Raw genomic sequence first — 12485 nt, 5'->3', positions numbered from 1 at the left:
CAACAACAAAAAAAGCATTAAGATGTTTGCCTTCCTGTTATGACCTATACTTCATCTTCCTTTTCTTTTCAGCTTCACTCTTTTTAAAATTTTATCTGATATATATTTTCGGCCACATTGCGTGCCTTGCGTGGTTCTTAGTTCCCGGACCAGAGATTGAACCCAGGCCCTCGGCACTGAAAGTGCAGAGTCCTAACTACTGGATTGCCAGGGAATTCCCCCAGCTTCACTCTTAAGCCAAACTTCCTCCTTGCCCATAGCTTTGTGAGTCAACAGTCATGGGGAGAGAACGAATGGAAAGAGCACTGAGCTTCAAGATAAGGAACCAAAGTTGTAGTTCTAGCTTTGCACTAACTTGCTGTGTGACTCTGAGCCAATTGCTTTCCCTCTCTGAGCCTATAACGTTAATTATTTTAATTAACAAAAATTATATATTGAACAAAATATTTAGCTAGATGTTGTTCAGGGGTATAATACTTCCCCAGTCACAAAGTCTACTTATCCAAACACTTAAATATGTGAATTTACTTCTTTCTGTTCAACTTATAGGCAACTCTGAGGATTTCAGATCCAGTTCATACAAATTTCAAATCATTCCTTGTTATGACCTTGGGACCTGGAGCTGTAAAAATTAAAAAGGCAACAAACATTCCATAGAAGAATATCCCTCTCAGAGGGCATGCTACCTATCCCAAAATAACCCACAGAAAGAATGAATCCTAAAACATCTCAACAAAATAAGGAAGGGTATATAGAATATCCATTAATAGAGGAAGTAGTTTGAAAATATTTAAAATGCCACTCTATGCCTATTCAGTAACTTTCAGTAAAAGAAAAAAATGTGTAGGATTTTTCATAGGCTTATGTATCCCATGTAGCTGCTGAGCATTTATGGTGGAGCCTCACAGACACCTGGGACATTGGTCATGCCCTTTGAGACCCACGGAAGTCATGGGGTCCCTGGAACGTCCTTGTTCCTTAGAAGTGGCACATTCACTCCCAGCACAGTGACCCCACCAGACTCCTGATATGGGCTCTCATGGCCCCTGCTGTTTCAGTTCACTTTTTCTGGGTCTGGCTTTCAAACTTCCCAAGAGGTTAGATCTGATCAGCTGGGTAGGCATGATCCAGTCGGGCAGTATTTCCAGGCCCAAACGCCTCCCAGGCCACCAGGTCAGCCTACAGGAGTCCACTGGCGTTCTGGGTATGACCTTTGCTGTGGACACTGCCTGGTGAATTACAGGATGACCACCGTCCCTCGTTCCTGCTAACTGCATGCCTGTAGCGGCCTCAGAAATTATGACAATCAAATCTGCCCTATGCTTTTCTGAATGCTCAGGCCCCACTGAGAATCACTGTTATGGAAAATTGGGTTCAGATGCCAATTCCTGGGCCCATTGGGGATTTGAGAGGAGGAAAGTGGGGTGTCATGATGGGACTGCAGATGCAGCTGCCATGTGAATTAGGAGGACACCTCTCTAGTACAAGGTCTTGAATTCCTTAACTGGAATTTCTCCCACCATGGGGTTTTGAGGTGTGTAATCATTTAAACTGGAGAAAGAGTACGGTACATGTAGGGGCATAATGGGGGGGGGAACTTATTTTTATTTTATTATGAAAAAGAAAATACAGGGAATTCCCTGGTGGTCCAGTGGTTAGGACTCTGCGCTTTTACTGCTGAGGGCCCAGGTTCGATCCCTGGTCAGGGAACTAAGATCCCACAAGCCACACGGCATGGCCAAGAAAGAAAGAAAGAAAGTACAGAAATACAGATAAGAAAAAATAAGAGTAACACTATATTCCTACCACCCAGAGATTCCTATTGCTAACACCTTGAATTGTTCTTTTCTATCTTTCCTAAGAGCTCAGCATGGGGCCCAGCATAGAACAGAACTTCCATGGCTGTTGAGGAATGAACCGAAATGATTCCTCACCTATAAATTAGGAGGTATGAAGTGATCTCTAAAAAAACTCCCCTCTAAAAATCTAGAAGCGTAGAGTAGGGCGGTGGATAAAAACTTGACCTCTAGTGTGTGTCTCATGTAAACATACACATTACATATACCCCTCTATCTAGCACTTAACCTAGGGCCTGGCATGTTAGGAAGACCCAGTCAATGGGAGCCACTGTTACCATCATGTCCTTGCTCCCCACAAGGTTCAAGGATCCCCATCTCCTTTCCCCCAAACTCCAAGCCCCTCAGCCCACTTGCTGCTCTGAAAGCCGTGGCAGAAAATGTCTCCTTAGAGCAGACTGTGAGACTCCTTTCTTTACAGGAACACTCTCTTTACAGGGGTCTTTGAGTTTAATTTTGAAATTGAAAAAAAAAGGAAAAAAAAAAAAAAAGAGCCTGCTTTCATACTTCCCTGGTGGCGCAGTGGTTAAAAATCCACCTGCCAGTGCAGGGGTCGTGGGTTCGAGCCCTGGTCTGGGAAGATCCCACATGCTGCGGAGCAACTAAGCCCATGCGCCACAACTACTGAGCCCGCGTGCCACAACTATTGAAGCCCACGCGCCTAGAGCCCGTGCTCTGCAACAAGAGAAGCCACTGCGGTGAGAATCCCGTGCACTGCAACCAAGAGTAGACCCCGCTCACCGCAACTAGAGAAAGCCCGTGCAAAGCAACAAAGACCCAACGCAGCCAAAAATAAATAAAGAAAAATTAAAAAAAAGGAAAAGCCTGCTTTCATTAGAAAGTTGCGAAGAATAGGGAACACTAAAATTTTGCTGTAGATGATGAAGGAAATAGTCTGACTTCAGAGTCTGTGCTCTGTGTTCGAGATCACATGCTCTCCAATCAGACTACGTGGACTCACATCTGCCTCTACTATTTACTGACTGGGGGACCTTGGACAAGTGACTTAACTTCTCCGTGCCTCAGTTTTCCCATCTGTAAAATGGACACAATAATACTACTTATCTCACAGAGTTGTTGAAATGATTTTTGTGAGGTTATGCATGTAGTTTCTTAGAGTATTACCTGGCTCCGGGTTAGCTATTTGGTTCTATATGGCCCCAAATTATTCTTAGATCTAAACTGCTTGGAGTGAGGGTTGAGATTCTCACTCAAGTTGAATAACAATGGACCCTAACTGCCTTTGAAGGAGGATAGGTGTGATTAACGTCAAGTTTGGGTCCAAGCTGAAATGCACAGCTATGTGAGGGGAGGACCAAGTATGTTTGTCTTCTGTATGCTACATTTTTAAAGTTAAGATTTAAAAATTAAGCTCCCTCCTTTCTTTGCCCTCAAGGAAAAGAAAACTAGTTTAAATGGAAATGGGCTCTGAGTTTAATGTGCTATCAAAGCCAACAGTGAAAGAATATGAAGTGTATTAAGAAGGGTAGGAGGGTGGGAGGCAGAGGGTCTTGGTGGAGGTGATGACAAGGGATGGAAAAGTCCCCAGGCCTGGAAGGGGAGAGCGGGAGTCCTGGCACATGCCCCAAGGCTGTGCTCCATGAAACTAGCCAGTCCTAGGAGTAGGTGGCTGCCTGATATTCCAGGAATCATGGGATCCTACATACAAGGAGTCTCAGGCAGCCCTAGATTCTGGTGCCTTGCATGTGGTATGGGGCAGAAGCCATGGACTTTAAAGGACCACTGTCCCTTGGACAGCGATGCCAACAGCAGCCAAGATGAACAAGGGATTAGACCCTCCCTGGCACCAACACACACACACATACACACACCCCTAGTTATCCAGGCAACACTTCTTGGATTCTGGTGTGCCCTTGAGAGAGGAAGAAAGCCCCAACAGTGCCTGAGATGGAATCTCTGCTTAGAGTCACAAATTGCATTGTTTTTTAAAAAAATATTTGATTATTTGTTTGAAGGGATACCCAAAACAACTAGCCTGGTCCCCACATGTTTTGGTCTAGTGGCTAGAGTCCTCTCTCAAGCCTGCTACTCCATTCCTCACCCCCAGTTTTACTTTCAAACTTGGTTAATAGGTAGTCTTTGGAATTAAAGAGACCTTAGGTTAAGTCTAGGTTCTGTCACTAGCTGTGTGACCTTGGACCAGTTACCATAGTTAACTTTTCTATACCTGTTCCTTTTTCTTTTTTTTTAAATTTATTTGGTTGCGCTGGGTCTTAGTTGCGGCAAGTGGCCTCCTTAGTTGCAGCTCGCAGGGTCCTTAGTTGTGACTTGAGGGATCCTTAGTTGTGGCACGTGGGCTCCTTAGTTGCAGCAGGTGGGCTCCTCAGTTGCGGCTCGCAGGATCCTTAGTTGCGGCTTGCTGGCTCCTTAGTTGCAGTACGCAGGCTCCTTAGTTGTGGTATGCGAACTCTTAGTTGCAGCATGCATGTGGAATCTAGTTCCCTGACCATGGATTGAACCCAGGGCACCTGTATTGGGAGTGCAGAGTCTTAACCACTGCACCACCAGCGAAGTCCCTATACCTGTTTCTTCATCAGTAAAATGATGCACTTCCTCTTATGAACTGTTAGGAGATTGAATTGGAATAATAGGGTGGTTTTCCAACTATGTCCTGTAAAGCCTCAAATCAGACAACCTAGTGTTTTCAAAACTTCATTCATATCCCATGTTCCCAGCCTTCAGACACCTGTACACCATCTCTACTATTTGCTTAATCTTGTCCTTTAAAAATATCAACTTTTAAAATGGAAAAACATGTATTCAAGAAGGAAACTTTATATCACTACCATAAACAGGAAGTACCTATCACTTACCCTAGAATGGTAAAAAATAAATACAACAAAATCAAAACGATGGTATTCAATTCTCGCTTGCGATGGTTATAGGCCAAAGCTCTGAGCTCAAGGCCTGGACTTTGTTTAAAAAAGAGATTATCTCAGTCATAAAAGGCCACTTATGGCTGTATATGAAATGTCCAGAATAGGCAAGTCTACAGAGACAGAAAGTAGATTAGTGATAGTCTAGGGCTGGAGGAGAATGGGGATGACTGCTAATGGGTATGGTTTGAGGGTGATGAAAATGTTCTAAAGTTGACTGTGGTGATAGCTGCACACCTCTTTGAATATACTTAAAGAACCACTAGATTGTACACTTTGAATGGGTGAATTGTACGGTATATGAATGATCTCTCAATAAAAGTTGTTAGTAAAAAGAGAAAACGGTTAAATCTTATTTTTTTTCTCCTTGAGGTAAATGAAAGGATGCAAAGATACCTGAACCAGGACCACTATTATTTAACTTAACCAGGTCGGTGAGCATCCCTCGCTCCCCATCATCTCCCTGTGGCAAGCTTTTGCCCCCTTATGAAAGGATTCAGTCATAAGCACTCAATGTTAGCTAATATTCCCCCAAACAGATCTGCCAGTCAAGTCGCACAAACCTGGTTTATAACCCTCGCTACTCACCCACTGTCCTGCATCATGACTGTGGAGAAAATCGCCCTGAACCTCACTTTTCTTACTTGCAAAATGTGGACATCTCCCGAGGTATGTATGCACCGCTCCTGACACAGAGTAAGCTCTCAATAGTGGCTCTCATCATAAACGTCCTTAAACTCTTGGAGCAGCAGTGCTAGGAATCAAGGGATGTGGTTTTGAACTATGCCTCTGCCCGGACTAGATACACTGGTGGGAAAGCTTGTCTTTGCCATTCCAAAGTCACATTCTCTTACTGGGCCTCGGTTTCCTGGACTGTATAATGGGGAGACAGTGGATTCCCAGGGGCAAGTAAATAAAAGAAACCGACTGTGATCGGCTAGTCCCGGGATCCTCACGCCGGCATTACAGCCGGGGAGACAAAGGCCCAGAGGGTCCACATGCTGCCCACGGTCAAAAATGCTGGTCAGGAACTCGGGGGAAGGGGCACGTCCGCAGGTCCCGGCCTAGGTGACCCTGATCTGCTGCTGTAGAGCAGACACAACCTCGGCGGCACAGTCCCCCGCCCGCGCCCCGCAGCCCTGGGAAAAATCGTGTCCGGAGCGCCCGCACCGGAAGTCCGCCGCGGCCTCTCTAGGACCCGAGCTGGGCGCTCGGTGCCCTTAACACTTGATTCGCCGCGGGGCGCCCTCCCCGCGCTCGGCCGTTTCCGAGGCGCACTGCCCTCCTTTGTTTCCAGGAACCTTCACCAAAGGCAGGAAGGGGAGCCGGATCTGTGGGTCCAATTTTACAGACAAGGTGACTGAAGTCACACGGCAGCTGTACCAGAGCCCTGGCGCCCCATTTAGGGCTGTTTTCATTGATGCCAACCGACTCTCTCTGGCTCCTTCACAATATCTTACAATAGATACAGTAAAACCTCAGCTGGGGTTATAATCGATTACAACAGACTTTTACTTTCGTTTCTTTAGCACTGCATTTCCCAGAGTGCCTGTAGTCCTACCGGTGATTTTAAAAATTAAAGATTGGAAATATTATTCGCTTCACAAAAATTTGGTTTACATACAGCTTCTCCGTGCGTGGTCTGCACTTGGTTCACTCTGCTCCCGACACGGGTCAAAGATAGATGAGGAAAAGATTAAAAAATATATATATATATTATATAAGTTCCCTAAATACAAACCAGTTCCATTCCGAGAGCATGTTCCTAAGTCCAATTTGTTCCTATGTCCAACAAAGCTAGCCTAGGTACCCCAACTAACACAATTGGCTATATAGTACTGTACTGTAATAGGTTAATAATACTTTTCACACAAATAATACATAACAAACAAACACAAAAAATAAAACAATTTTACAGTACAGTACCTTGAAAAGTACAGCAGTGCACTACAACAGCTGGCATACGGGGGCTGGTATCAAGTGAACAGGCAAGAAGAGTTACTGACTGGAAGAGGGAGAAGAGGTGGGAAATGGTAGAGCTGAAGGATCGTCAGCAATAGGAGACGGAGGGCAAGCTTCAATTTCACTCAGGCCTAACGTTGATGGCACAGGTTCTGGTTCCTTGCTGGATTCAATTATATCAACCCTCCTGAAAAAACGATCCAGTGATGTCTGGGTAGTAGTTCTTTTTTCCTTGTTGTAGATGACATGGTAGCACTGGATTGCATGCTGAACGGCTGCTGCAACCTTCGTGTACTGTTCTACGTTCAGGTCCTGTGCCTCAAAAACTAACAGTGCCTCCTCAAATAAAGAAAATCCCCTTGCCATTTCCTGCATCGTGAATCTCTTCGGTTCTTCAGTTATCTCTTCTTCCTCTTGTCTCTCTTTGTCCTTCCTCTGGGCCTCCAATTCCATCAGGTCTTCATTAGTACAGTACGTGCCTTCATCAATGATTGCTTGAAGTGTTTCAGGAAACTCCCGGGCAGCTACCGTATCTGCACTCGCTGCCTCACCACTTCCTTTTACGTTTTGAAGGTTGGCTCTAGCCTGGAACCGATGAAACCAGCCGGCATTAAACAATGCACCCTCTGATTCTTCGCTGTGTTTCTTCTTTGAGTCTTCATAAAGGGTTTTAGCTTTCTCTTGAATCAGCATTAAGCTGAGCGGGACTCGACGCTGATGCTGATTCTGCACCCACACTCTGAGAAGTTTCTCCATCTCCTCCATCACTTTTCCACGCTTCTTCGATACTATTGTCCACATCTTCGGCACAGCAGACTTCACATGTTCCATGATCTTGTCCTTGTTCTTTAGAATTGTGCTGATGGTTGAACGATTCATGCTATAAGAACGAGTGACATCTACCATCTTTTCACCTCGCTCCACTCTCTCAATTATTATTTTTTTTTTTATTTTTATTTTTTTGCAGTACGCGGGCCTCTCACTGCTGTGGCCTCTCCCGTTGCGGAGCACAGGCTCCGGACGAGCAGGCTCAGCGGCCATGGCTCACGGGCCTGGCCGCTCCGCGGCATGTGGGATCTTCCCGGACCAGGGCACGAACCCATGTCCCCTGCATCGGCAGGCGGACTCTCAACCACTGCGCCACCAGGGAAGCCCTATTTTCACTTTTGTTTCCATCATTATAGCTTGGCGCTTCTTAGCAGTACCAGCTACAACACCACTGCTTTTACACTTGCTTCCAGACATCCTGGGCTTGAAATAAAGATACTGTACTACTGTACCCCATACAATACTGTAAAGTACACAAAAACACAACCACTTGTAGAGGATGCACACAGGTGACAATGTACGCCAGACACGTGAACTAATTTACGTGACTGGACGTGCGAACGCAATTCGCATCTTTGAAAGTTCACAACTTGAAGGTTCGTATGTAGGAGACTTACTGTATATGGAAAAGATAATATTGGTTTCATGTTTCAGATGAGGCAACTAAGGTCTAGACAAGGAAATGACTTTCCCAAGATCACACAGTTAGTACAAATCAATTGAATCTGGAACACCTCCATTCCTATTCTGCATCCTGACCCTTCACTACACCACAGTTGCATCCCAGAGCTGACTGGAGGAACAAAGGAGGGGACAGGCAGAAGAGCCATTGCCAACAGACAATATAAGGGAATAGAAAGTAAGTTATTGTGCTCTGCCCTTCCACTTGCCCTGTGTGGGGACCTGGGGGTCACCAACCAGTCACAGCCCTGCCTTCAACGGATGTGGGGAGTCTACCCGTTGCTGAGTATGCCTATTCCAGATACACCTTCTGAAACTGGGCAAACACCACAGGATGGGTTTGGGGACCCACTCAGCCCACTGTGAGAAGGACCTGAGCTAAAACTCAGTGGATCACCTGACCTCAGTGAGGTTTTGGGTCTCCAGGAGAACAGAGAGCTGAATGCTATAGTAGAAATGTAACAGGAAAAGGAGTAGGATTTGCCAGTGGAGAAAGGGAGGTGGTCTTTCATTCATTTATCACTAACAAACACCTACTACTTACCAGTCACTACAGGAGGCCCTGCAACAGAGATGAACAACGTGGCCTTACTCTAGCAGGGGAAAGTGACACGTCAAGTGAAAGAGGAAGTACGGTGACTAACCCAGAACGTGACCTAGTTTGAGGATCACGGGACCTTGCTGAAGGAGGTGAGATCCAAGCCAAGGCCTGAAAGATGAGTAGGCATCAGCCAGGAAGAAAGAGGAAGGGAGGAAGGGAAGGGTTTCCCAGGCAGACAGAGCAGCAAGGGCTAAGATGGGAACTAGCTTTGGCCAGCTTTGGTGTGTTTGAAGTTCCGTGGGTTAGATGGTAGAGAGCTCAGGGGGGAGGAGGGAGAGAGGAGGGCAGAGGCCAAACTGAGCAACTGAGCAGGGCCTGGTCTGCCATGATAAGGAGTTTGGCGCAAGAACTGCATGGGCAAAGGCAGGTGGGAAAGGGCACCATGAGGCCCATGTGGCAGGAAGGCAGGAAGCGAGGTGAGCATCCTGGAAGAAGAGGCTGAGGAGGTGAGCGGGGACCAGGCTGGAGAGCTCAGACATTAGCCTGCAGGCCATGCAAATGAACATGAACGAGAAGAGCAAGACGTGGAGGGGTGGTGGGGACTCTAGGGACTGGAGAGCACATGCTCCATCGCCAAGGGCAGCCAGCGCCCTCACCCCTAGGTAATGACCATGCTTCGAAGCAGACTCAATGTCTCAGAGCTTCTGCTTTGTCAAACGTAGCCGGGAGGCCAGATTTTTGTATGAAATCACTTAATTTTAAGTATTGGCAACACATTCAACACCAGGTAAGCCAATCAAATCATACCCATAGGCCAGTGAGTCCCAAACTTTGCAGGATATGAGCGTCACCTGTGGAGCCAATGCCCCAGTCGCATCCTATACCAATGAAAATGTCTGGGGGTAGAAGCCAGACATCAAAATTTCCCAGGTGGTTCCAATATGCAGCAAAGTTTGAGAACCACTGACATAGGCTGAGTATATCCTTTGGGTTGCCAGGCAAAGCCATGGGGAGCCATGGGAAGTTTTAGAGCAAGGGAGCAGCAGACCAGTTTGGAGTTTAAGGAAAATCAATTCTTAGAAGGAAGGAAGTGTAGTCTGGAGTGAGAAAGGGCCTGGGAGCCTAGGGGCAGTGGTGGGATCCCAGTTTGCCGAGAACTGAGGGATTCCCGGGAATGGAACTTGAAGGGCTAACATGGGGAAAGTCCTGGGCAAACCAGAATGCTTGGTCACCCTAGATCCTACCTCTGATATCGTTCTGTCTCCCCAGATTTCTGGGGGACTGATGCGAGGAGAGGAGAGAAGACCACAACAGGAAGCTGAGGTTTGAAAGGTCCCTGAGAAAAGGCTATCCATCTCCCTGGGATGTACTCATCCAGGGCTCTGAGCCCTAGGCCTGACAGGCTTGTGTGGGGAAACAGAAACAGGCAGAGAACTTGGACCCATCTGCTCTCCACCCAGCAGAGCAATCCTAGTCAAAGACAAGTCTATGGCATCTAACCCAGCGATAGAAAGGAACAAACTACTGATCCAAGCAACAGAGTGGGTAACTCTCAGAAACATTATGCTGAGTGAAAGGACATGGATGCAAAGGAGCACATGCATTCCATGCATGCGAAGTTCAGCAACAGGTTGACCTAATCAAAACCAAAATCAGAACAGCGCTGTCTCTAGGGAGCTGGGGACAGGGAAGGGGCAACAGGAGACTTTCCGGGGGGGGGGATAGTGATATAGTTGATAAGGGCTTGCATCATGCAAATTATATATTTGTTGAAACTCACTGGATCACAGTTAACACCTGTGCATTTTGCTATATGAATAGTTTTGCTATATGAATACTGTATGAAGTTTTTCTTTTTACAGGAAAAGAAAAACCTATAAATAAATACTGGACTCTAGTGAAAAATGTGCATGCCGAAGTGTAGGGAGGGAAGTATAGCACCGTTTGCAACTTATTTTGAAGTGTATCAAGAAAATAAGAAAGGTTGTTAGATGGATGGATAGGGCTATGTGGTAAAGCAAACAGTAAAATGTTATATAGAATATAGGTGGTAGGTACATCAGTGTTACCTGTACAATTCTTCCAATTTTGCTGTAAACTTTAAAACTATAATAAAATATTAAGGGAAAAAGCCCTCTAAGTCTGATCATGTTACTCCTCTGCTCAGACCCCTTCAATAGCTCTTCATCTCACCCAGAACAAAAGCCAAAGTCCTGACAATGGCCTCCAAGCAGGATAACCTTACATCCTGGTTATCCCGTTTCACCTGTTATCTGGGGATAATTACTAATACATCCTTTTTTATCCTCAAGGTTTGAATGACAGGTTATGTGCCTGTCCTGCCGCTGAGGCCCTTGCTGACCTGACCTCACTTCCCACCACTCTCTCCCTCCTCCCTCTGCTCCAGAGGCACTGATCTCATTTCCAGGCATGTGCCCCCTCAGGGCCTTTGCACTGGCTGTTCCCTCTTCCTGGAATGCATTTCCCCCAGATATGTGCAAGGCTTTCTCCCTCACTTCCTTCAACCTTTTCCTCAAATGTCTCCTCAGTCAGGCCTCCCCTGACCTCCCTATGTAAAATTGCAATCTGCTTTTTTCCCACTTCCCTTACTCTATTTTTTCCACAGTACTTATAACTTTCTACATATAATCTGATTTACTGAAGCTAAGTTCCGTGAAGGCAAGGATATTTTTCCATCTTGTCTATGCTGTATCCCCAGGGCCTAGAACAGTACCCAGCAAACAGTAAGTGCACAATAAATACACGTTGCTATGAATAAAGGAATTCCCCTGCCTTCGTGGAGCTTGCAGTCTGGTGCTGGAGACCGAAGGCAACATCGACCATCACAAGAGAATTCCTGATGCTCTGGAAACGGCAGAAGAGGGGACAGGGGGCACGAGGAGAGGAGAGAAGACCACACCAGGAAGCTGAGGTTTGAAACACAAGAAGCCATCTCCCAGATGAAGAGGGACGAGAAGGGCACTCCTGGCCGAGCAAACAGCATGAGCAAGGCCGCAGAGGTGAGTAAAAAAGCAAAGTGTCTGGGGGTGATTATAGGCAGTTCCAAGGGTAGCTGTGCAGGGATGGGAGGAAGAGGCGGAGTGTGGTACCATCCTGCAGGTAATGAGGGGACTGGAGGGTTCTAACCCCGGGCAGCATCATGGGCAGATTCGGGCTTCCGAGACCGCCCAGCTGCTGGGTGGACAATGCATTGCTGATGGGCCAGAGCGAAGCAGGGAAACTCACTGGTGCCTACCAGCAAAACAGTGGGGCCCTAAAGAAAGGGGCAAGTGGGAGGGTTATTTAGGACAAGGACTTAACGGGACAGGGTGACTCATGGGATGTTGACTCTGACTTCTGGGTGCTCCCATCTTAGCCAACTCCTGGGATTGTGGGCCATTTCTGGGGAATCCCAGAGGCGATGCTGGGAACAGGTGGGGAGAAGGGCTAGGCTGAGGATATGTGGGACGTCTCGGTGGAGATGTCGTGAGGCATTTGGCTCTCTGAGCCTGGAGGTAGGGGGCAGAACTGGGAAGCAAAGACTTGGGAACCATTAATTCAAGGAGTAGGTGGGACCTAGCAGGGAAAGTGTTCATGAAAAGAGCTAGGCCAGAGCGAGAGATATTTAAGGGATCGGGAAAAGGAGAGAGTGACATAGGGGAAGAGAGCACTGGAGGCTAGGGCCTGAGAGCCAAGGGTGAAGAATTTCCAAAAAGAGAG

General features: G+C 46.7%; 1 protein-coding gene and 1 non-coding gene across 7 annotated transcripts in view; one reads left to right on the top strand and one right to left on the bottom strand.

The window, feature by feature from the left end:
- The window catches only part of BCL7C (BAF chromatin remodeling complex subunit BCL7C), a 48426-nt gene that overhangs the window by 29550 nt on the left and 6391 nt on the right, over positions 1 to 12485 (bottom strand). The gene's annotated exons all lie outside the window — the stretch shown is intronic.
- TRNAK-UUU (transfer RNA lysine (anticodon UUU)) lies at positions 1638 to 1710 on the top strand. Its single transcript has one exon. It is a non-coding gene; the product is annotated as a tRNA-Lys (tRNA).

This window comes from Tursiops truncatus, chromosome 15 (genome assembly GCF_011762595.2).
Source record: "Tursiops truncatus isolate mTurTru1 chromosome 15, mTurTru1.mat.Y, whole genome shotgun sequence".
In the NCBI taxonomy this organism is placed as follows: Eukaryota; Metazoa; Chordata; class Mammalia; order Artiodactyla; family Delphinidae; genus Tursiops; species Tursiops truncatus.
The sequence above is the reverse complement of the archived record's forward strand: the minus strand, read 5'-3'. Positions and strand labels throughout refer to the sequence as shown.